The sequence below is a fragment of the Telopea speciosissima genome, chromosome 7, assembly GCF_018873765.1.
Source record: "Telopea speciosissima isolate NSW1024214 ecotype Mountain lineage chromosome 7, Tspe_v1, whole genome shotgun sequence".
NCBI lineage: Eukaryota > Viridiplantae > Streptophyta > Magnoliopsida > Proteales > Proteaceae > Telopea > Telopea speciosissima.
The window spans coordinates 58,502,303-58,529,239 of NC_057922.1; the positions used below are offsets into that span (position 1 = coordinate 58,502,303).

The 26,937-nt window shown below is 39.4% G+C and overlaps 1 long non-coding RNA gene across 1 annotated transcript in view; it reads right to left on the reverse strand.

Annotated features, from left to right (window-relative positions):
- LOC122666967 overlaps positions 1–21,459 on the reverse strand; it is a 34,966-nt gene extending 13,507 nt beyond the window's left edge. The window contains exons 1-2 of the long non-coding RNA XR_006333737.1: positions 21,366–21,459; positions 21,127–21,283 (exon numbers count right to left, since the gene is read on the reverse strand). This is a non-coding gene — a long non-coding RNA (uncharacterized LOC122666967). The remainder of the gene's footprint in view (positions 1–21,126; positions 21,284–21,365) is intronic.
- Positions 21,460–26,937: the final 5,478 nt, after the last annotated feature.

Below are 26,937 nucleotides of genomic sequence, written 5' to 3' on the forward strand. Positions count from 1 at the left end.
ACATTTGCCCTTGTGGCTAAGCATAACTCTATATGAGTTTTATTATCATTAGCAGCCAATAAAGATTGGCCATTATATCAGTTAGATGTGAAGAATGCTTTCCTTCATGGTGACTTGGAAGAGGAAGTGTACATGCAAACTCCACCAGGTTTCAAAATATCTTCAGCAGAAGGGAAAGTGTGTCTTCTCAAGAAGGCACTATATAGTCTCAAACAGTCACCAAAGGAATGATTTGAAAGATTCCAACAGGCTATTCTGAAGAATGAATATTCCCAGAGCCAAGCTGATAACACTCTCTTTACCAAGCGGGGCAATGGTACCATTACAGCCCTTATTGTCTATGTTGATGATATTGTGGTCACTGGAGATGACACAACTGAGATTAAAAAAAAAACTGAAGAACTACTTGGCTCAACAGTTTGAAATCAAAGATCTAGGTCCCTTGAAATATTTCTTAGGAATTGAAATATCAAGGTCCAAGAGAGGAATCAACATATGTCAACGGACGTTCGTTCTTGATTTGTTGACAGAGACAAGGATGTTAGGCTGCAAACCAACAAATTCTCCTATTGAACAGAACCACAAACTAGGAGAAGATTGTGGTCCCTCCCTTGTTGATGCGGGAAAGTACCAAAGGCTAGTGGGGAAGCTTATCTATCTTTCTATGACACGCCTAGATATTTCTTATGCAGTGGGAGTGGTGAGCCAATTTATGCATGCCCCCAAGAGTGGCCACTTAGATGTTGTGTATCGTATTCTCAGATATTTGAAGTCTTCTCCAAGGAAAGGACTGTTGTATGCCACGCACGATCACTTGAGAGTGGAAGGCTTCACTGATACCGATTGGGCTGGATCTATTACAGACAGGAGATCTACCTCCGGCTATTGTACCTCTGTGGGAGGTAATTTGGTTACATGGAGAAGCAAAAAACAACCTGTTGTAGTTAGATCCAGGGCAGAGGCAGAATTTAGGGCTATGGCTCATGGAATGTGTGAACTCATATGGTTGAAAAGACTAGTTCAGGAATTGAGGCTCGACACTGAAGGCCCTATGAGACTCGATGCTAAGGTAGTTCCTTGGCATTGAAGTTGCCCGTTCTCCTAAAGGCATTTTTCTCTCCCAAAGGAAGTATGTTCTAGACCTACTATCAGAGACTGTCTTGTTAGGTTGTCATCCTTGTGACACTCCTTTGGAAGCTAATACTTATCTGAAAGAAAAGGATGGTGATCCGGTTGATAAGGGACGATATCAATGGTTAGTGGGAAAATTGATATATCTCCCCACACCAAACCGGATATTGCATTTGCAGTAAGTTTGGTCAGTCAATTCATGCACGATCCCTACTCCACTTATATGACTGTTGTTCTTCGCATTCTCCATTACTTGAAGTCAGCTCCAGGAAAAGGGATTCTCTTGTCTCCACATGATCGTCTTCATATCGAGGCTTACACTAATGCTAACTGGGGTGGTAATCCTGATAGGAAATCTACTTCAAGTTATTGTACTTTTGTAGGAGGTAATCTTGTCACGTGGCATAGTAAAAAAACAAAATGTTATGGCAAGATCCAGTGCCGAAGCAGAATTCCGTGCTATGGCCCAAGGCATCTGTGAATTATTGTGGTTTCAGAGTTTGCTCCAAGATCTTAGTGATTCTGTTTATCGTCCAATGATGTTGTATTATGACAACAAAGCAGAAATCAGCATTGTCCACAATCCAGTACAACATGACCATACCAAGCATGTGGAGATCGATAGATACTTCATCAAGGAGAAGTTAGAGAGTAGGCAAAATTGTATACTTTTTATGAAGACTTCAAGTTGGGCATGTACGATATCTATGCACCAACTTGAGGGGGAGTGTTAAGTAATGTAAACTCGACAAGGGTATTTTGGGTATTTTTTTGTATTTGTCCTCAGCTAGTATAGTCGGCTATGTGGGGGTATTCTTGTAATTCTGCCCTTCTTTAAAAGATTATAAATAAAGATGCTTGGAGATCACATTAATCATTCAAGCAATTTACCATATTCTGTTTTTGTTAACAAGATCTAAACATACTTCCTCTGGGAAAGACTAATACCCTTCTTGCTTCTCACAACCTCAATGCCAACAAAGTAGTAAAGGTCACCTAAATCCTTGGTCTGAAACTTCTTTTGTAAGTAAGCCTTTACCTCAGCAATACCTGGCACATCATCACCAGAAACAATAATATCATCAACGTACACAACTAGAACCACCAACTTGCCACCACCACGACGGACAAACATAGAAGGATCAGAGTAACACTGCGAAAAACCACACAATACAACTGTGGCACTAAACTTCTCAAACCATGCTTTGGGTGATTATTTGAGGCCATAGATTGCTTTCTACAATTTGCACACCCGAGTACTATCCTCCCTTTGAGCAAAATACCCAAGAGGTTGCTCCATATACACCTCCTCGTGAAGATCACCATACAAGAAGGCGTTTTTAATATCCAACTGAAACAAGGGCTAATCAAAATTAACTGCCATAGAAATAAGTAGGCGAACAGGATTCAGCTGAGCTACAGGAGAGAAGGTCTCAAAGTAGTCCACATCATAAGTTTGTGTATACCCCTTGGCAACCAGACAGGCTTTAAGCTGCTCAATAGAACCATCCAAAAGGTATTTGATTGTATAAACCCAGCGACAGTTAACAAATCCCTTCCCAGGAGCCAGATCTACCAAACTCCAAGGGTGACGAGATAAGAGGGCATCCATGGCCTTCTTCCAACCAGGAAGGCGAAGAGCCTCAGTATAAGTTTTGGGAATAGGGTTGGAAGACAAGGACAAGGCAAAGGTATGAACAAGAGGGTAAGTGAGCAAGGGACACATACTTATCAATAGAATATAAAGCACTGGACTTTTGAATGCAAGAGCGAGTACCTTTACCAAAAAAAATGGGTAAGACATCAGTTGAAGACGAAGGTAGAGCTTCACTAGACGAAGAAGCTAGCAGAGGTGGTGAAACAGGTGGGCCGATGGGACCTCTTGCTGTGGTACGGACTAGTCACGCCGTCGATAAACCTATAATGGTGGTGTAGAGAATGGGACAAGTGCAGGGACAGGAGGGACATCAACATGCTACTCATCCTCAGAGATAGAGGATGATGAAGAAAAATAAGAGCGGTCCTCAAAGAAGGTGACATCAACACTCACAAAATACCTATGGGCGACAGGGCCATAACACTTGTACCCTTTCTAGGTATAAGAATATCTAAGAAAAACACACTTAATAGACCTGGGAGAGAGTTTATCAGAATGAGTATGTAAATTGTGAACAAAAAAAATACACCCAAAAACCCAAGGAGCTAAATGAAAACTGGGTTGACCAGGAAAAACAATGGAAAATGGAGACTTGTCGGCAAGAACAGAAGAAGGCATTCGATTAATCAGGTAACATGCAGTATGTACCCCTTCACACCAAAATTGCTTGGGAACATACATATGGAACATTATAGTGCGAGCAACCTCAAGTAAATGTCTATTCTAAAGCTGGGGAGAGTTGATGCAGATTCATCACCAAACAGGGCTTGTTTGCTTAGGAATAAGTATAGGGTTGGGTTGTATACATGTTAGGTTTGATCCCATGGGTTTTCAATATAATAAGCCACTTTTATGGGCCTAAAGTATGGGCAATAAGGTTGCATACGGGATTAGCTAGTTTGTTTCTTTACTTAGTTTATTTTAAGTTGGTTTGGGTTAGTTCAATTGAACAAGTTGGTTCAATTTAAGTTGTAGTCCAGTCTAGTGGTCTAATTGATGTTAGTTTGCTTTTACTTTCTATTTTTATTTATTAGTAATTGTCAACAATTAGTTCGCATCAATTTAGAAACTGATTGTGCCTTGTACTCCAAACATAAGGGGACCAATTTGGAAATTTCCTAATTTGGGAACCTTCTAATTTTGGAACCCTTCTGCTCCCTTCTATTATTCTATAAAGCAACTTAAGATGACACAAAAGAACCCACGATTTTCTGCTTCAACATTGGTGCTGTTTGCATGCTTGTTCCCCATGAAGTTTACTTAGTGTTTAATCTAAGGTGGAAGGGGCTGGTGTTCGATCCAGTCAACTCCTTGTGGTGGGAAGCCTGGGAGGCTAATTCAAGCTTGGTTCTTCAACCCTACATTGTTCTACAGCCATTAGAAGATTGTCTTCAACCTTTAAACCTCTCTGCTGAAAGTTTCAGACTAATTCACTGGTTAGTTTCAAATTATGTCCCTTATTTTCTAATTCCATCACCTCAACCCCCAGCCCAATCCAACTACCAACACCCTTCCATCTTCTGATCAAGTTTTCCCTCTAGTGAAGGTGTCAATCGGATCGAACACCGATTCCTTCAAACGAACTGTGAAATTCGCGATAAATTTGAACTTTTTGGAACTTGTGTGATTTCAGGTTCCAGTTCTGCGTCCATGATTGCTTCAATGATTTGGGCTGCATCGGTTGAGGATACAGATGAATCACTCGACACTCCTATGGAGGATTCCAGGGATTCTTCCCCGTTTGCTTTGTTGGAATCAAAGGACCCCTGTGAAACCCCGCACCGGAGTTACCTGTGTCGAATCTGCTGCCTGGAGGCTATGCAGAACCCCTCCTTAAATTAAATGCATTGTAAGTATAATTTAAAGGTATTTATATGATGTTTAGTACGACCAAATAGAGTTAGAAGGGTATTTTAGTCAAATTGCCTCTATGGGACCCACGACCCGAGTGGGGAATCCTGTTCCAGACATTTACCCGTATCCGGATTACCCCTGATGTCACATGATATCACTCTATGGTTAGAATAGAATAATAAATATAAATTCTAGTTATAAACTGTTTTAGAAATCAGTTTAAAATCTAATTTCACCCAAAATGACCAGATTGCCCCTTAGTGTTTAAGTACTATATATAGATATATATATCCCATCTTTACTATTCACAAATCACAATTCCAACTAAGAAGAGCTGAAAATTCGTTCCAGCCTTGGAGAAGGAAGAAAGAAAGAGGAAAAAGAGAAGAGAAGAAGGGAGAAGAAGGAGCTGTTCTTGAAGGTTTAGATTCCATACCTGAAATTGAGCCTTGAAACTTCCAATTGAGACTGAGCTGCATAGTTAGAGGCTGCCTGCATCTTGTTTCTGCTTCTACACTCAGGTAGGCCATGGAAACTTGCTGCCTCCCCTTTACTTTCCTTCTTCTCCAACTCTAATTCAGCTAAATTAGCTTGCTACCATTAAAGCCTCAAGACCAAGCTTAGGTATTGAATTTTGGCATGAATTTGGACTATTTTGATCAGTCCCAGTCCAATTAAACCTGAAATCACATGACTAACCCTATTCTAACCCCAATTTCTTAAACTGTTGACCATGTGATAAACCCTAAGGCAACTAATTTAGGTTTAATTGATGTAATTTCTAAATTAGGGAACCAACCATGAAATTGAACCCCCAATTAGAGAGACCCACCTTGAATTGATATAAAAACCTACAATTGGGTCCATGCATGCAAGGATCCAGGTAGTAGGACCAAAACCCCCAATTTCGGCCATTGAGTCGGATGCTGCTGCAGGCCCAGGGGCGGTCGACCGGCTCCCTGGAAGTCTGCATCCGGCTCCCCCTTTTTGGTACCCTTATGACCCTGCCTCTATAGGACTTAACCTTGGACCATCTCAGGACCTAATGGATGATGTCTTGTGTATTGTTAGGTTTGTTTCTGCTGTTCTCTGTCAGTTCTACTGGTTTCTTGGAGGGTTAATTGAATTAGGCTAGCTACTACTACAGGTAAGGGAACTTTGAACTTAATTTGGGCGTGTTTGTCATCTTAATTTGTTGTTATGCTGAATGTCATATCATGCATCATTGAAACTACTCTGATGCATATAGTTTCTTAGCTTGCGTTTTGATGCATTAGAATGCATATGATTTAGGCTGTACATTAGCATATTGCATTGCATTGCATTGATGTTATTACTATTGTGAATTGTTGATGGTGGAATTCAGTACTCTATAATTCAGTTGATCATGCTTATATCATCATGAATAGATTGCACTGGGCTAGGTTGTGAATCATTACCCAGTACTATGTCCCTTACCAACAGGGGAAGAGGTGTTGGACAACCCGTGGCACAGCCGAAGGGATAATGCCGGGGTGCGATCTTCTGTCCCATGTTAGCGTGTGTACTCCGCTGTGGGAATAAACAGTCAAGGTTGGTCTTTGGGGGTCTGTCGGGGTCCGATGTGTTAGTTCCGGGACTGGCGGGTCCTCACCGTGGTAGAATGGTTTCACTCGGGTGACCGATGTGTTGGTTCCGGAACCGAGGTTAGCATCTACCACAGTAATACTTAAACCTCATGAGACTTAGCATTTGTGCTAGGAGCATGCTAGACTAGTACATGCATCATGGATTATTGTGTTTGTATGCATGCATTCTCTTACTGGGCTCAGTTGAGAGCTCACCCCCGTGGATCCTTATATTTCTTTCAAATGAAACTGCTTCCGTTACTGCTACTGGTTCTTTGGGGAGTCCTTCTGCTTAGGATGCTTCTCCTGCTACTGGAGTTGATACTCCTCTCTTTGTTGAGCACGATGCTTCGTGTTCCTGCGACGACTGCGCGTTCTCCTGATCTTCCAGACTGATCAGACTACTTCCTTCCTTTTTGTTTATAACACTTTTGTAGTAATTATAGCTTATAACTTTTTGGGCTTTGGAGTTACTCTTTTCTGAATCACTAATGTAACTCTTTTGTACATAACTGTTTATATAAATATAATGTTATCACTAGTTTTCCTTTACTATTGTCTTATTGCTCTATTTAACTGCTTCCGCTGCATTTAAATTCTGATTATTATGAATGAAATTGCAAATAGAACACTGCACTTGCGATCCTGGTAGGTTGATTGGGTGTCTGAGACATCCAGCCACACTTGGCCCTTATTAACCGGGCCGGGGTATGACACGAACTACCCGGGCAACCCACCGCAAGGTGTCAATCGGATTGAACACCGATCCCACCAGCCTTGATTAAATACAAGACAAAAATCTTCAATGGAGAAGAAGAGCAGCAAAAAGCTTTTCATTAATATCAACATTCGTGTCCCATGCTTACCCCCTTTACAATCTCGTATAAAAGACTCAAAAATTGACTCCTACACTATAAAGGAAAGGCCTAACCCAATCCTTAACCTATTAGGTAACCTAAACTGACAAGGAAAGTGAAATATTGAAGGCAATAGACTCAGAACATGTCTGGACTTATAGAGTCCTAATCCAGCCCAACTTACAAAACAATTAAATAGTCACATGACCACTTAACCAAGTCACATGATCACTTTAAGTAATCACATGACCGAGATGGCTCCTAAGATAACTAACCCCCCTCTTACCGGGGCCTTTTAAGCAGCAACCTTTTTAGTTTTAATTTAAGGACTTTTACCTTCCTTTTGTAGTAAAGTTTTCATCAAGAGCGTCTTCTTGCTAAGCTTAAGGAAATATCTTTCTGGTTCGGGTCTTTTTTACCCTTGGTTGTTACTTCGTGTTCTTTTTCTTTTTGTTTTCTTTCTCAGTTTCATTGCTAGTTGTTGTTGTAGACGCCATTGGTGGATTCAACCACTTCTGTTGATGTTGATCTTGGGTCGCTCGATGCCCCATCTAGCGGCACCTCGCTTTGGTAAAGCGAGTTGACCATGGGCTATCCTAATAGCCCTCGGTTCAATCTCTGTTGTTAGTAATCTTGTCGCTATTTGATCCGGGTGGCCAGGAACCAACCCAGATCAACCGACCGTTGCTTCTTTGGCCGTATCTTGCTGGTGAAGAACAAAACACGCCTGCATCAGAAGCAGACATGGCAGCGAGACTTGTAGGCAGAGGTCCAACAAAAGAATCAAGTAACTGCAGGCACCTCCAGCGCCCTTATAAAAAACTAACCTAACCGACTGAACTTCATTTTGCATAATATAAATAAGATCAGTGAACGCATGCCGTCTCCTACAGAAGTGGGCTTTCAGGGTGTAAGGAATTAAAACGGTTAATCCCGTATGCGACCCTATTACCCATACTTTAGGTCCATAAAATTGACCTATTACATTAGAAACTCATGGGATCAAAGGCCCAACATGTATATAAGCCAACCCTAGATTTATTCCTAAGCAAAGAAGCCCAGTTTGGTGATAAATCTGCATCACTACTTGGACAAGGCATCCTCTTTTACAAGGATTCATACTCTTAGAGTCCCAGTTAGACTAGGATTCTTCCAAGAGACTTCTTGTGCGACTAGGATTCCCAATCCTAATGCGACTGAACAAATGAAACAAACATCAGCAGCTGATTGGTCCCATGCCCAAGAAAGCCCCCATTTGGCTACACTACATCATAGCAATACCAAAATAAGGTTAGAAGTTTACTTTTCTGCTTTATTAGCAAAAATTTATAAAGGCTATGAGGGATACATATCATGCCACAGATCAATTTTTGGATATTTCAAAGTTAGCCCTCAACAATAGTTACAGTCTAGTTCAACATGTTATACACTCTTTGTGGTCCATATCATAATCGTCATGGTGACAAGGCAATGCTAAGCAGTTGGAGGGTGCCTAGACGCCATAGCACCTAGGCATCGCTTAGACGACGAGGAATTATAAATAAAATGGACGATTGAAGTGTAATTATATTAGAATTTTTTTTCTTTTATTTTAGTTTCAAAGAAGGCCGCATGTAAAATATGAAATTTGGTCTCTTATCACTTACAAATATGACAGGACATAAATGTAAAACAAGATAACACTTGCCTTTACTTATAAAAATAAAACTACAATAATTCCGCTGCAACCTTTCCAGTGGTAGTGGCAGGCAGCCACTGCTTCTTTGTCCCACCTAAATCTTATTTTTTCATTCTCTTTCTGGTTTTTCTTCCTATTTCCCCTCTTTACCTTCCTGTCCCCCCCCCCCCCCTTTACCTCCCCCTTTCCCTCATTCTTTCCTTCCTTTTCCCCCTATTTTCTGTCTGGGCACCTTGAATTATATGGCGATCGGCCAATGCCTAGACAACTATGGCCCCATATCATGAATAAAGAAGGAGAATCTATTAATTGTTGAATAAATAACCATATATCAGCGATGGCAGTAGTTTGTCAACAAGCAGGTGCAATTTTACTAGCACAATAGAAGCTATGTGATATTTAAAATTCAAAGTAATTGAGCATTTGAGCTTGTAAACAGCTATGAAATCTGAATGCTTGAGTGATCAAAATAGATCACCCAGACCCTTTATTTATACTAAACTGAATTACAATGAATCACAATAGAAATAGAAATAAAACCTCAATCCTAATCCTACTAGGAATTCCTAATACAACTAGGAATTCCAAAATCGGATTCGGCTGAAGGTAAAAAATAATAAAAAAGGAAAAATAAAGTAAAGACAATCATAGCACTACTAGGACTACAATCATAGCACCACTAGGACTACAATCATAGCACCATTAGGACTAGTTACTCCAATCGTGTAACTAGCCTATCTCAACACTCCCCCTCAAGTTGGAGCATAAATGTCAACCATGCCCAACTTGACCAGATTAGGATGAAGGACCTTCCCACCTAAGCCCTTCGTGAACACATCAGCAAGCTGATCAGTAGATTGCACAAAAGGAACACAAACCAACCCTTCTTCCAACTTTTCTTTAATAAAATGCCTGTCAACCTCCACATGCTTGGTGCGATCATGCTGAACAGGGTTGTGAGCAATGCTAATAGCAGCCTTGTTGTCACAGTACAACCTCATGGGAAGAGGAATAGGAGTATCAATATCTTGCAATAAACCTTTGAGCCATAACATCTCACAAATACCTTGTGCCATAGCACGAAACTCTGCTTCAGCACTAGACCTCGCCACGACGTTCTGCTTTTTACTACGCCAAGTAACAAGATTGCCACCAACAAATGAGCAATAGCCAAAAATGGACTTTCTGTCAGAGGAACCAGCCCAATCTGCATCAATATATGCTTCGACACGAAGATGACCATTCGGAGACAAAAGAATACCTTTACCCGATGCTGATTTTAAATACCGAAGGATCCGGATAACAACATCCATATGAGAGGAATGTGGATCATGCATGAACTGACTAACCATACTCACACATACTGCTATGTCAGGTTTTGTATGAGACAAATAAATGAGCTTACCAATGAATCTTTGATACCGACCTTTGTCGACAGGAGTTCCCTCCTTTTCTTTAAGTCTAGTAGTTGCATCCATAGGTGTATCAGAGGGATGACACCCTAGCATTCCAGACTCGGTCAATAAATCTAGGATGTACTTCCTTTGAGAAAGAAAGATGCCTTTAGAAGACCGAGCAACTTCTATCCCTAGAAAGTACTTTAGTTTTCCCAGATCTTTTATTTCAAATTCTCGCCCAAGATAAGCCTTCAACTGGGTGATTTCATGATTGTCATTCCCGGTCACCACAATATCATCCACATAAACTATTAGAAGAGTTACCTTTTCACCATTTTTCTTGATAAACAAGGTATGATCAGCATTGCTCTGCTTATAACCTGCAGAGACCATTGGCGTATGAAATCGTCCAAACCAAGCACGGGGGGACTGTTTCAGCCCATATAAAGCACGCTTCAATTTACAAACTTTCCCACTGGTCTTATCACAAGAGAAACCTGGTGGAATGTCCATGTACACTTCCTCGTCAAGCTCTCCATGGAGAAAGGCATTCTTCACATCTAATTGTTGCAACTCCCAGCCAAGATTCACTGCACAAGAAAGTAGCACTCTGACGGTGTTTAATTTCGCAACCGGTGCAAAAGTCTCCTGATAATCGATCCCATAAGTCACTGAGTAAATCCTTTTGTAACCAAACGTGCTTTGTATCGATCCACAGTGCCATCTACCTTCTGTTTCACCACAAACACCCACTTACATCCAACTGGTTTCTTTCCTGGAGGAAGAACCACAAGTTCCCATGTATCATTCTTTTTTAAGGCTTGCATTTCTTCCATCATTGCTGCTTTCCACTTTCCATCTATAAAAGCTTCCTGCTAATTTTGGGGAATACAAACAGAAGAAAGAGAGGAGACAAATATACGAAATGATGGAGAAAGGGAGTCATAAGAGACTACATGAGAAATGGGGTGCTGGGTACAAGCCCGAATACCTTTACGATGAGCAATAGGTAAATCAGGAGACGAAGGAGAAGACATGTTACCTGGAGATTGATCTGGTTCCAGAGCCGACAACTGTGGTGGTGCTGGTGCTACAGTGGATGGAAGCTGCTTGTATTTGGAATGTCCCCTGTGATAGGTTTTGAGGTTAGAGTCGTTCATTTTCTTCTGAAATTCCCTAATGGTTTGTTGGACTGGAGTCATCTCTCCCTGAAGGGAATTGTCACCCATAGGATTTTCAGCATTTTCTAAGTTTGCCCCCTGGGGAAAATCCGGTGGGGAACCATCGGAGGGAAGAGGGGAGGAAATAACAACCGGTTGAGGGGTGGGAGAAACAGGTGGTTGGACCCGAGTCTGGGTCTGTACCGGAAGGTCAACCATCACATCTTCACTGAAAATCTCCCCCTGAAGAGGTGTGGACTGATAATAGGAGAGAGTTTCATGAAAGACAACGTCCATACTGGTGAAGGTACGACGGGTAGGAGGATGGTAACACTTATATCCCTTTTGGGATGGAGAATATCCCAAGAAAATACATCGGACCCCACGGGGTTCGAGTTTGCCAGGGGAGCGGGTATCCCGAACATAACAGACACAACCAAAAACCTTTGGTGGGACAACAAAGGAGGATGAACCCATCAGTAAAGATGCAGGGGTGGCAGAGTCAAGGACTCGGGTAGGGAGCCTATTGATGAGATAGGCAGCAGTCAGGACAGCATCTCCCCAATATTGGGAGGAGACAGAATGGGTAAACATGATAGCCCGGGTCACCTCAATGAGGTGGCGATTTTTCCTTTCAGCCACCCCAATTTTGAGCTGGGGTATCGACACAACTGGTTTGATGGAGTATACCATGGGCAGCAAGGTAGTGTTGGAATTGACCATCCATGTATTCTTTACCATTGTCACTCCTCAATATTTTGAGAGTGGCACTGTATTGGGTCTGAATCATCTTATGAAAATTTTAAAAACAAGAAAAAACATCACTTTTATTATGCATTAAATATACCCATGTACTCCTAGAATAACAATCAATAAAAGAAACAAACCAACGATGGCCTTTAAGAGATGGTTTTCGGCTAGGACCCCACACATCAGAATGAATAAGATTAAAAGGAGAAGAACTTCTTTTATTAGAAATGGAATAAGTAGAACGATGTCTTCACAAAAAAAGTCGTTTCTATGACATTCTTTAGCTAATGCAGGAAATAAAAGGGATAATGTTCCTAAAGGAGGGTGACCTAGTCTGTTATGCCATTGTTGAAATTCAGAAGAAACTAACGAGCTTTGATGTATAGGAGAAGCCAAAGATGGTTGTGAAGTAGGACTCCCATCATCAAGCAGGTACAATCCACTATGCATCTTACCACATCCAATCGTCGCCCCTGTTGCCAGATCCTGAAACACACAATGAGAAGGAAATAATGTTACTTTGCAATTCAAATCACGGGTAAGACTACTGATGGAAAGAAGATTAGTGCTAAATTTAGGAATATGTAAAACAGAGGATAAAGTTAAGGAAGGAGTGCAACTGATAGAGCCCTTCCCAGAGATAGAAGAGAGAGAACCATCAGCCACCCATACTTTATCTTTACCAGAGGTAGGAGAGTAATGAGTAAAGAGGCTGGAGGATCCAGTCATATGATCAGTGGCACCGGAGTCTATGATCCAGGGAGAGGAGACTACCGATGCACAATGACTAGCAAAGGAAATACCTGAATGGACAAAATTTGAACCTGGATTGGTGGAAGAACTAGCAGGAGTCGATGTAGTAGAAGCAGCGGAAGCCTGTAACGTACGACAGAACGCTTGAAATTCTTCCTTGGATAGACCAGTGTCAGAAGTGGGAGTAGTAGTGACAGCCTCAGTATGATTGGCTTTGTTTTTCGACTTCCGGACAGCACGTTTAGCTTCAAAGTCAACCGGTTTACCATGGAGTTTCCAACAAGTAGCCTTGGTATGATAAGGCCTATTACAATGTTCACACTTCACGGTTGCTTTAGAAGAGTCACTAGTAATGGACAGCCCATCCGGTGTAGGAACAGCAGTGGCAGCAGTTTTTAGAGCTGATCTATCACTGGTGGGAGTGTGTAACATAGCAGTCCGCCTGCTTTCTTCATAATGTACCAAGGCATAGGACTGTTCCAAAGTGGGAAAAGGGATCCTGCTAAGTACCTGGACCCGAATCGGATCATATTCCACATTTAATCTAGCGAGGAAGTCATATACTCTGATTTTATCAACATGCTTGCGATAGGCAGCAATATCAGTAGGATTAGTGGGCTGGTAATCCGTGTAATGATCCAGTTGCCATAGACTTCGTAGGAGAGCATAATACTTGGAAATAGAGAGGTCCGTCTGAGTGGTTTCATGAATTTTTTTTCGTAATTCATAAACCTGAGCATCGTTACCAATCTATCCATAAGTTTCTTTGGCAGCCATCCATATCTGGGCAGCAGTCTCTAGAAGTAAATAGCCATTAGCAAGATCTTGGTTCATAGAATTCAGAAGAAAGGCCATGACCTGAGAGTCATTAGAGATCCATCGAGTCTGTAGAGGACCTGCAGTAGAAGGTTTTACTGAAGTACCAGTAAGGTGGCCAGTGAGACCACGGCCAGCAACAATGAGATAGGTTGATCTGGACCACATGAGATAGTTAATTTCATCAAGTTTGATGGAGGCAGAAAAGGGAAGATACTCTTGTCGAGTCTGTGCATCAAGTCCAGAAGTGACTTGATCATCCGAACCAGTAGATACATCAGAATCAGGCATTGTATGCAATGGAGATGAAGAAGGTTATCTTAAATCAGTCAGCAAATAGAAAATCAGCTTCCAACAGGTCAAGTACTGCTTCTGGAAGTTGAGAATATATGCTCCAAAAAAGGTACTGTTGGATTAGCCAAGGAGAAACCCTAACTTTTGAAAAAAAAGGTTAGGAAAACCTGGGTTTGTAGAAACTGCAGTGCCGGATCTGATGTGATTGTGATCCACTCCTGCAGTCTTCAAACAAAAGGAGGTGTGCACCAAGTAGCAGCAGAAAAAAACCCCAAAATAAAAGGAAGAATCGATCTGCAACTGTATTCAGAAATCGATCTTCAAGGTTGGAGAAGCTCTGCCGGCAGAATTAGGGCACACCAAGGATCTGAAGTCTTCAAAGAGGTGATATGGAGAGCAGCATCTAAATCCTTTAACAGATTCACCTCATAGATGCTGCCCTGAATGAGAGAGAAGAGCCGAGAGTGAGAAAGAAGAGAGAGCTGGAACCGTGGAGGGGAGGGGAGAATAAAAAACAGAAAAAACTGAGAAGGCTGTTTATTCGATCAGAATAGGCTCTGATACCATGTAAACAGCTATGAAATCTGAATGCTTGAGTGATCAAAATAGATCACCCAGGCCCTTTATTTATACTAAACTGAATTACAATGAATCACAGTAGAAATAGGAATAAAACCTCAGTCCTAATCCTACTAGGAATTCCTAATACAACTAGGAATTCCAAAATAGGATAGATATCAAAACTGATGCCACTTAACAACTGTTTGTGAGCTACCATGTGAAAGAAGCCAAAGGCCACCAAAGCTGAAGAATAGCTTATACAAGGAAAACCAAGGAATTTATAGTAGCCTTTCATAGGGAAAAATAAATAAAAGATACCAATAGCAAAACTGAAGCCCAATGGTATCACTAACATTTTTCAAACACAAAAAGTTAAAGGCAAAGAGGGAAAAATGATAACAGGTTACATACTGCGTGTAAGTCTACAATGAAGAAGAATGTTTCATATGTATTCTGCAAGAAGAGTGTAAGAGCATATATTACCATGTCAACTAAAAAAACCTATAAAAAAAAACACAGGGTTAGATTAACAAGATTGACAGAAGAATGTTGCTCTCTCTGGTATCTCCTAGAAACACAAATTCAATAGGAGGACCAGATTGAATCTTTAACAAAGAAATCTAAATCATAGGAAACATACCACATGAAAAAGTATAAAAGGACCAAAGTGAATGCATCATTTCCAAGCCAAAAGAACCAGATTATATGGACTCCATAATCTTAATTTTCGTGAAATTAGTGATTCTATATAATTTAAAGTATCATTCAGGAAGAAAAAAATCAGGGCATGCTTGGACTAATAGTTGTCATTTTTTAACATCTTCAACATCAACATATGACTTTGGACTGGAACCCAATACATTGGAGCAAAAAGGGCCATACCCAGTGCAAGCTCCACTTTTGCAAGGTTCAACAAAATAACTCTCTCGCTCTTCACTTCCTGCTCCACACCCTCCCCTAAATGCCTGCTGGTCAGAAGTCAAGTATGAAGGTCCAAAATGTAGTAATTCATTCATGAATTTGAGATCTCATAGTATATTAAAACAAAAGGGGGCAGACATTGGGATACTGAAAGCATAGTACCTCAAATTTGGTTTGCACTTCCATCTTCATCACTTATTTCGTGAACAGTCCAACATAGACAACTCCCACACAGCCAGCTTTCTCTCCTATTTTTCATACTAACCCTCTCTTTCCTTGGTAATAACAACCTACGCTCTCCCTCTATCTCACCGAGATTTTCTCAAAACTCTCTATCTCTTTGTCACAGTAAGGCATAATGTCCTTCAAACAGTCCAACGAATGCAAGCTTGTCTCCATGGACCATGTAGTTCAGCCATGTGGCAGGATAATGCAGCAATTCCCACATGCAGGGTATCTAGGCTTAACAATTTAGTTTGGATTGGATTTGAATCAACTAAATTTTATTGTTCTTTTGGGTCAGTGTAGGGCTGTCAATGTATGTCCAGCCTTATTTTTGAGCTTGTATTTTTTTTTTAAAAGTCAAACTGAAGTTTCCTCAGGCCAAATTTCAGAGATCAAAATTCATAGCATGATTTTAAAGTCATTTGGTAGGTTATTAAACCAACTTCTCAAGAAGGTCAAGATCCCATATGCCATATTTGATTTGGGAGTGTTACAGCTGAAGTACTGCATCAGTATACAATGGGATTTCTGTTTTTTAGAATAATAATTTAATAGTGTACAAGATATCTATCAAAAAAAAAAATTTAATAAGATAGAATAATAGGCAAGGTGATAGGTTCATAACCCTTTTTTTCTTATCGATAACGAAAAATTTTCCCTGTATTTGTAATAAATTTTCACTACTCTCTACTGTTGATTGTATGCTTTAAATCCCCCATCAATATGTCAATTTGCAGTCGTTATACTTGTCATAAAATCCATAATTTTCTTGTTTGTTCAAGGATCTAATTTTAATTGAGGGTTGACAACATCAGGCACTCTCAAATCTACAATGAATTTAAATACCTGGCTTAATAGAATCATCAAATACATATCACCATGCCCCGCCTCTCTTTCTCTTTCTATTTACATACAAATCCTAAACACTAGGGTCATAGATTTAACACTGTTATCATTTTCCTATGTAAAGCATCAGAATATCTCCATATATCCAGCAATGAATAATGCATGTCATTACTGCAGCAAGGAACTCATGTAGGTCTCGTGTATGATAATCATGTTTATCTTTTTACAGAAAACACATGCATATACAAATAGACGACATTCATTGAAAATGAGCACCAATTAGAACCCAAGGAAGCTCTATTGACTCCTAAGATTCTCTATAACCACATGCCCATTTAGCTTCTTGGACCTTCTCTATTTAAATTGATCCATAACATGCCCATTTGGCTTCTTTCCCGAGTATCCTGTTTCTCCCCACTTTTCTCTGCAAGTCTCTTGAGAAATAACATTTGCATATTCCGTCACCCAAGAGAACAATAAGTCAAATTATGTGCTTACCCCCATAGCTTCAGTACAACTTATCCAATTGAATAGGTAATGTATTACTGTAATTGAAAACTCAAAACAGCACCAAAACAGAATCTTTTCTCAGGGAATAAAAGTCCAGATTATGGAGAATTACCATAAGTCAAAATCAGGTGGTCAGATGGACTCGAAACTCAGGTCGAGTTCTGCGTATAGAATACTTGCTGAAAATATGAACTTGATCCAAGGGTTGGATTTGGAGTTATGAAGCAATCCTAGTAGTATTAGGAAAGGGGTATACCAGTAAATTCACAACTCAAATTAAAATTCAGAAAACAGAAATGTTTGAATTTGATCATAAGATATAAATATCAGCAATGTTGAATCAACAGAAACAATGGTGCTATTAACAATTACATATATGGTATTAAATCTGGAAACAGAGGCAGAATTGGAAGATTTAATTATCTCCAGATCAGCAGGTCCGATCAAGATCAAACTATGGTCGAAGGTCTCCTTGAGGATGAAGAACAACTCCTCAAAAGTTCAGGGTGATTTGATGGCCAGATTTCCTCAACTAGAATTCATGTCAAAAAACACTTGCATATGAATTCCAGATCAGATCATGAATTGCAGAAAAGAAGGTTTTATTTACTTGTTCATTAATGGAGAAGAGTAAGGGTAGAGGAGGGCACCCAGGCTTCTTGCCGCAAGGTGTTTGGATGGACAAACACCAACCCGGCTTGATCAAACACAAGGGAAGAGCATACCATGATAGGCAGCAAAGACAAAGCTTTTCATTAATCAAAATTTGTGTACAATGCTGGACCCCCTTACATACTCATATAGAAGATTCAAAAACAGACTTAAACATTAAAAAGGAAAGGTCTAACCCAATCCTTACCTAATTAGAAAACTGACTCAAAATAGAACTGGACTTGTAAAATCCTAATCCATCCTCACTAAAACACTTAATAAATAAAAATAAAGAAACAAAGACACTTAACTAACTAATTCCATATGCCTAACCTCTACCCATATTATAGGCCCATTAAAGTGGCTCATTACAATGAAAACACATTGGACTAAAGGCCCAACCCAAGGCTTATTTGCAATAAAATAAGACCATTTAGGTGATTTAACTGCATCAATAGGGTGATGGTGTCTACATGATGTATGCCAATTTGTATGAGTGTCGTCAGTATTTTGGTGAGTATGAGGTCCAATTATATACAATTTTAACCTATACTCAATATTTTAATCACGTGGGAAAGCAATATTCTGACTGCCTTTTCAATGCAAGATGGTGACTTCAAGCCAGCTTGTTTCCCTTACTTTCTCGTACTCGTCATGCATAGAGGTTTTTGTATTTGCTTGTCCTAAACGTCTGATTATGCCTATTTTTAACACTTATCACGGTCAATATAAAAAAATTTCACATTTTTTTCTCAATTATTATTTCAATTTTTCAAAAAAAAAAAAAGCCCAAAATTTCCAAAGCTCTCAGTGGCTAAATACCAGCAACTTAAACACTGTATATGTGAAGACATATGATTACTAAATTGGACAACTTATATCATCTTCAGTTTCAGCCAGGCCTCCCTTGTGACATAAAGAACATGAAGAAGAATAGTTATAACATCGATAGCATGGGAAGTAAAAAAGAATATTAACTTGCAATGCATTAAACTGGAGAAGGTTAGGATCCTTATATATGAAAGTTGGAATAGAGTGTACAGGTAACATCAAATAAGAGTTTCTAGGAGAACGAACAGATTCTTATCATTAGAACGATCTTACAACAAATACTATGTTCGAGATATTTAAGAATAGACCATTCAGCAGTGAAAAGATGACGGAAAATCAAATAACCTGAAGTAAAATCCAGTTTTAATGGCACCAAGATAATTGCCAAGGTGTATAGATCTTGTAGGCTGGACTCCAGATACAACCCTTTTCCTGTAAATTTAAGATTAAAATGAAAAGAAAAACATGAAAGAAGAAAAGGACATAACACTTTATGAATGATTTGAGCCCCGTTTGTTGTACAATCTCTGTAAAGCTTTTACATGAAAATGTTACCAGACTAAACAGCAGTTTCATTAATCTGATGCACTGGAGTTCAAAAACAAACTCGAATAACAGAAATAGCTTGGAGAACTTTAAGAAGCACTACACTCGCAAAAAACAGAGTTTCATTGACGTCCAGTAAAGGTTGGATCAACAACCCAGCTGAATCTTACGTGGGGAGGAGAAAAAAATTGAAGAAAATACCGAAATGAGTAAGAATCAGATGAATATCAAATTAAACATCTGCATTAGAAACGCAGCTAAATTTTCTCCGCAAATGGCTTGGGGCTTAAGCTCGAGTGATTGTTCGACAGTTTTGAGAAACAGAGAAAAAGGTAGATAGAGGCTTGAACATACTTCTGGGATCGTTCAACACCAAACTCAATCGTTATACACACTTCTCCTCACCATAACAAAGAGGTTCTCGCTGCATTTGATTTGTGAACGTTGGAGGCCATAAGGGTTTCCAATGGTGGAAGGCTCGAGCACAGGAGAGCTTTTCGATGATGGCGTTGTAGGTGTCGTAGTTATGGGAAATCCAAAGTGGAACTTGCTGTGGTCGAAAATCTGGAGGTCGAGGTCGAGGTTCTGCTGGAGGTGAATCATTTCACCATCTGACCTTCGATAAATCACACAGTAGGGGTTAGCAACCCAGGGTGTTCAAGCTCCTACAATTGGTACATTCTAGAAATTGTTCCAAACTTGGCACTCGGAATTGAAGAAATTAGCAAGCTGCTTTCAATTGACAGTAACGGTTTTGAAGAGTGGAAGCTCTCTGCTAAAGTCCTTGATGAGGCTAATAAACCCTTGAAGCTGACAAGAGAGATTAACCATTCAATGGTTCTGTTTCTCCAAATTTCTCTGCTAAATTTTGAAGAACTTTGGGTGCTCGAGGCTTGAGAAAGAGACAACACCACAAGATTTGGTGCAGTCAAGAATGGCTGCTGCCAAGATCGATTCTGGTTTAATGGAAAGTAAAGAAAGGGGCCACGGTTGGAGGGTTTTATGTAGAGAAAAGGCTGCAAATGAAGGGGGAATGAAATGAAGGATTGTAAGGTAGGAGACTAACTTACTTGGAAATTTCAGTTGTGTAGTTGATTGAAGATGGTGATGGAAGATGATAAGGATAGACAGGTGGCAACTAGAGATCCACTAGTGCTTTGGCTCTTGGAGATCCATCAATGCCACCGCCAAGGAGATCCACCTTGGAAGTAAGTTGCTGAATCCACAACCCACCTGAGTCCACAGGATATAGTTCTTCAGAGAAGATTTTTTTTTTTTTTTTTTTTGGCTGCGTAAACATCCTCCATGGATGCTCTGCATCAGGATTCATAGAGCAAATTGGCAAGGAGATTAGAGATTTCGGATCTGTTACTGTTTCTCATGTCTTCCTAAATAGCTTTCGGTGTCCAAAATCTGTATCTGTGAATGTTAGATTTTTCACCATCTCTCTCTCTCTCTCTCTCTCTCTCTCTCCCCCCCCCCCCTAGATAGCTTTCGGTGTCCAAATCTGTATCTGTGAATGTTAGATTTTTCACCATTTCGGAAGATATGCTCTCACATTAATGTCATTTTCTTCTACGAATCGCCAATTCACTTTCACCCACAACAGTGAGTCCCATGTCACGTGTATAAAGATGTCTCCATGTCTGATTATAAGTTGCCCACCGGACGTTTGATAAAATAACTGAACCAATAGTTACAACAAGGTTATAACATGAGCAAAATCATATTGAACATTTTTACATCATATTTCATCTCTTATAAACAAATGTTGGAAATATTTTTAATATGTAAATTTTCAATTGTAAAATTTTATACTGAAACAAACGAGCCTTGAAAAAATAAAAATAAAAAAGGTTGAAAACCGAAATACACTGCTTCATTGAGGATCCAAGAAAATTGGTAATTGTTCGAACAGATTAGTGGATAAAAGAGAGAAATAATGTAGCGAAACGAGAAGCAGAGTACCATATCATTTAGCTGAGCAACAAATGAATAGAATCCTGGATTAAAAATAAAACAATGTACTTTCCAACGATCAGGGCGAGCATTCCTTAACTGAAGAAGCTGAGAGAACTTACTTCACAGAGGTCGAACCTGCATCCGATTAGTCGAATTGGGAAACGGGAACATTGCAGTAGCATCGATAACTATCAAAGTAACCACTTGGCAGGGAATTGCAATGTATTCGGTCCCATCTTCTCAAGTAGTTGTTGTGCAGTCGACCACTTGACCTGCCTGAAACACAAGAAGACACGCACGAAGTGATAGGAAGAAGAAGAAGAAATAACAGAGCATAAATCGAAAGGAAAGAGCGTACATTTTAGAGAGGAAGCGAGGAGAAGTGATGGAGAGGCTCGTAACATGGGAGAGGATGACGGAGCTACCCATTCTCTTTTTCACCTTATCCGCCGTCTTATGCTCAAGTTTGGACTTTTTTGGAGTCCCAAGAGTCTGGACTCTGGAAAATGGATGGGAATTTGGGCATTGAGACTATTCCCATTTCTACTTTATCCAACAACAAGCGCGAGAGCCCGCGCAAGGATGGGTTGCGCACTGCTAATAAGGCAGTGTTTGGTAACGTTTGTGTTCTGGGAACGCTGTTCTTTGGTAGAAACGTTTTTTTCTGTTTTTATGTTAAAAGACTATTTTTTAGTTGCGAATGAGTATTTGGTAAATCTGTTCCAGAACTCTTTTCGAAACAAAAATTGAACATGTTGGCATTTGGTAAAACCTGTTCAGGAACAATTTCATTGCATTGTTATCAATAATTACTGAAATATCATTATCGTCAAAATTAACCCAATTACATTATATTAATCCAATTACCTCAATTTACCCAATAAATTTTGATGCCATTAACATCAAAATTAATCCAATTAAATTTCATTTCCATCAATATTAGGCTAACATAATATTACATACATGTCCAAAAAAATTCAACCACCTTAAAACAATACATATAAAGGTCACTTCATAGGCCAAGTGGGTAATTAAAAAAACTCATCCACTGAATTAAGTTGATTAATCCTTTAAAAACTAGTATCACTCTCCACCTTTGTATATAGGGGTGCAAGTTTGGCCCTGTTGGCCCGAACCTGCCCTGGCCCGCCCTGAGCCCGAACAGGGCCTGGGCTGAGATACCTGACCCTAAGGGCAGGTCAGAGCTGGAAATTGCAGGCCCTGAGTCAGGGTCAGGTCAGGCTAGGGTTGAGACCTTGGGCTGAGCCCGGCCCAGCCCAGCCCAGCCCGACTCTGTTTTAAGTTATGCTATAATATATATATTGATATACTATAAATATTATAAAATTTGAATGTCACACATATTTTGTTATATAAATATATTGTATATGAAGATAATAAGTGATAATATATTTTACTCTAGTGTTATTTAATTGATAATTTTCTCCCAGACCCTGCCGAACTCAGTCCAGTCCATGCATCTCGACCTTCCCCCACTCCATGATTAGGGCCAATCAGGGTCAGCCCGGCCCGACCCTGAGGGCGGGTCAAGGTTGGATTTTCCAGGTCCTGAGTCAGGGTCGGGTCGGGCCTGAGCCCAGCTAAGGGGAGTCAGGGTTGGACTGGGGTTTTGAAAAGCCCGGCCCAACCCGACCTTGTTGCAGCCCTATTTGTATATATCAAGAACATCTTTTAACATCATTGTATGAATCTTGGAATCTCTATTTGCTCCTTCTAAGAATCCCTTGATAAATTCATTTGACGGTGGAGTAGGCGCAAATGTTGAAGTCTCAGAAACCTCAGATGAACATGTGGTTTGATCCTTGGAAGAACTTGATTGGGACTAGTATATTCATTAAATCCATAACCTCAATTTTCAGCCTGTATGCCAAAAGATAAATTGTTGTTAAAATTTAATGTGTAGTTCTTATACTCAAATTAAATGACGGAAAGTCAACAATGAAGTCATAAGGCAAACAAACTAATAGACAATGATCTTAATCAAAAAAAGGAGCATTTAGGTGTCAATTTATGATGGTTTCTCAATCTTTTCTTCTGAATAAACAGAAACTATAATGTAAGTATACTGAAATATGTGAACAACATAAATGCCAAAAGAAAACTCATTACGAAAAAATCGAGCAAGGGATTGGGAGGAAGAAAATACCAAATAGAGAGATTGAATGAAAATACATCATGCATTACAAAATTACTGCAGAGCAACTAATAAAAAGTGCCCTGAAATGGCTCAAAACTAGGGCAATATTATCATTATGGTTGGATAAAGGCAAAATCTCTGAAAAATTAATGAGAATGAAGGAGAATAGTGGGTGCTACTTTGTATTAAACATCAATCGCAAGAAGAAGAAAATTCAGAGGAGATAGCAATTTATGGTCAACACAAAAACATTTAAGTTACTAGTTACTGCAGGGGAGATTAAAGACTTTCTAATACAATTAATTTGAAAGATCAGATGACCAAGCCACCAAGGCCATGTAAGCCCTGAGAATTTAGCTTGTCTGGTGAAGAAAACTGACTACAAAGATCTCGCTTAAAGAGCTCAGCCTCCAGTAATCAACCCAAGTTAAAATAAGGAATTAATGCAAAAAATCTCAAAGAATGAAAAAAGCAATAGAAGCCAACAATTACCACTTAAGCACCTGCTTGATTTAATGCTTCAGAACACAAGCATGAAACAATACATTAATTCAAAGAACAGAGCATCTACCTTCTAGTACAAAAAAATTGAGGGAGAATTCCCCAGCAGAATGTGCAAGTTAACAAGGTATCATCTACCACTTTCATAAAGAGATGTTCAAGCTGAATGCATAAAATACCATATAATTCCTCTCATGTTCATGTTACTTATATTTGGCTACAAAAACTTCATTCGACACAATCTATATTGTAAGGTCACAAAGGTGATAATAGTAATTACAGGTATGGGGCAATTAAAATAAATTGTAGGGGAAAAGAAAACCAAAAAGAAATATTTATGAACAAGATAAAAATCAAAACCATGAGAAATTAAGATCAATTACCATTAAAATTCACTGAGAATTAGATGGGTTCGGCACTAAAAAATGATTGTACTCCGTTACAACAGGCATGAAAATCACCAAGAATATTTCATTTCCAAACTACGAATTAAAGTAAGAAATCAAACCAAAAGCAGGGATGAAGGCTTAAGCTAAGACTCTTGCCCTGCTAATGTAATATCCCGCATTTATTTACGATCCAGGTAATTTTAAATTTCGAGGACGAAATTTCTTTAAGGGGGGTGGACTGTAATATCCTGGAATAATGAGGGATTTAATTTAAAGTTTGACTTTTTATGTGGATCATGTAGAAGTGACGGAAGGATGATCTGATTTCTGGGAACGCCTTGAGAGCACTTTGGCCCTGAGACATCCATTTAGGGATAAGTATTTTACCTGAAATAAGATTTTTACTGGCTTTTAGGCTGAAATAAGTCTGTACATAGTCAAGGTTAGTTCCCAGGAGTTATTTTTGAAGTTTTACCCAAAAAAGGGTAAAATTATCGTTTATGGGTTTCCGGAGAGAGAAACTCTGAAGGGTATTTTCAAAATATTCGTAAATAAATAATTTAATAAATGATTCAATAAATAAGATTACCATTAAAATAACACATTAATTACTAAATGGCACAAACCAAACAAACCGTAACCTAATTTTGGGCTAAACCTAAACCGGTCTAGTTTTAGTGTGAACGGGCTTAACAATTATGGGCTTAAAAAATTACCATTTAATTATTTCAGCTTAATAAAATAATAATATTTTAAAGGATTTTATTCTTGGATGATTTATGTAGACTATGTGGATTTTACTTGATTTTTGGATGAGAGGTATTAAGGTGAGGTGGCAATCTCCTATTGGTTGGAGACTTAGTACTAAGGGAATCTTTTCTCTAAGGAGAGAAAAAATCCTCATGGAATAAAATCCCAACAAAAGAAGGAAGTTAAGTAAGATTAAAACTATCAAACCTGATTTTTTAATTTAAAAACCTCAAGTCAAATATTCCTTTTGAAATAATTTTATTGGAGGAAAACAAATCAGAATTAGAATAGGATCGTGGAAAGAAAGTCATATGAGATCTGTACAACTCTTCAAAGGGTTTTAAATCAGAGAAAAAGGAGGAGCAGCAACTCCACGACCTTGGCAGAAAACATGAGAGGGAGAGAGTGAAATCGGGAAAGAGAGGAAGAAGAAGAAAGGAAGAAAAAAAAAAAAAAGAGGAAGAAGGAGAAGGAGATCAGAATTATTACCTCCATTGTTGGACCTGTAGTTGCAGTGTGCTCATCATCTTCCATTAGAGCTAATGTAGTCCTAGAATAGGAATTACTCCCACTAGGAACCAAGTAGAACCAAGCTTAGGGTAAGCCTGCTGTTTAGGGCTGATTAGGGGCTGTTTTAGGGCAAAATTAAGGTTTAGGATGGGAATTTGGGAATGGGGTTTATAGGGTTTTAATTTGCAGGTTTAGAGGGTCATTATGGTATAAAAATATCTGAATTTGAATCAGTTTTAATTTCCTGCAGAAATTAGGGTTAGGGTTTCGGGTTCTAAAACTAAGGAAAATAGCCAAAACTAGAGTTTTTAATGGGGGTTTAGGGCTAGGCTTGGGATTGAGTTTAGGGCACTGTGGGAGGGAGGTTCGATCCTAATATGGGGCTGTTTTGATGGTCCGAAGTGGGAGATTTGTAATTTTAGGGTTTAATGGCTAATGGAACTTTTTACAGAAATTAGGGTTAGAGTGATGGGAAGGGGTAGCAACTTGGGTCGAGTAGGGATGGTGTTGAGGGGAGGCTATGGTCAGAATTTGGATGGCTTCTGATAGGTAAGCAGATCTGGACAGAACTGAGATTCAGATCTGGGCAGAATGTAGCAGTCTAGGGTTTATGAGAAATAGGACAGAAAAGAAAGGGGATCGATTGGGGAAGGAAAGAAAGGATAAAACAGAAAATTAAAACCCAAACTTACACTGGATTCCTCCGGCAGCAGCTTGGATTGTTGAAGGATGAAACCACCTTCGAAATAGGGATCCTCCCAGCCGTCACGGCGTAAGGAGTCGCAGGATTCCACCCACCCTTCCACCTTGATAAGCCCACAAGGATGCACACACTCTTGGAGAGCAAGGAGCAGCAAGCAGCCACGAAAATCTCTTTTTTAAATTCAAATCTGTTCTGGGGGAGCCTCCCACGATTCCTTTATTTATAATTAAAGGCCTAAGCCAAATCCTAATACAATCTAATCTCCTCCTCACTTAAATCGTGGAAGGGATCTAATCAAATTCAAATTACTAATTTAAAATACTAAAATGTCCTAACTACCCTACTAACTTAAAATAAAAGAATCTAGCTTAAAAACAACTAATTAAAAGAAGATTCCATGTTAGCCAATAGGATAAAAGAACCTATTAACCAATAGGAACACTTCACTTAAATTAGACCCATTGAACCAATTGGATGCAACCAAATCTAAACCGGTTCAATCTAAAAACATAAAAATAACTAAGTATTGGGCTAATCCCGTATGCAACCTAAGTACCCCTAGTTTAGGCTCATTAAAGTGGCCTATTACATAAAAACCCTTGGGAACAAAGGCCCAACATGGATATAACCCAACCCTAGGCCTATTTCTAAAGAAATAAGCCCTATTTGGTGATCATTCTGCATCAAGAGCACCTTCAAAGCTTCGTTAGGATATCTGATTTTTCAAGCAAACGGTGAGTCGATTCTGTCTCAGACAGATTTGACCTTTCCCTATTGAAAATATTAACTCACTCAATACAGATCAAAATCGAGTGATTCCAACTCCATTAGATATTAGATACCAAATCTATCAATTACGTAGAAATAGTAATCTATAATTTTCACCTCTAAGTGGATCAAAAGTTGAATTGAAGTTGAG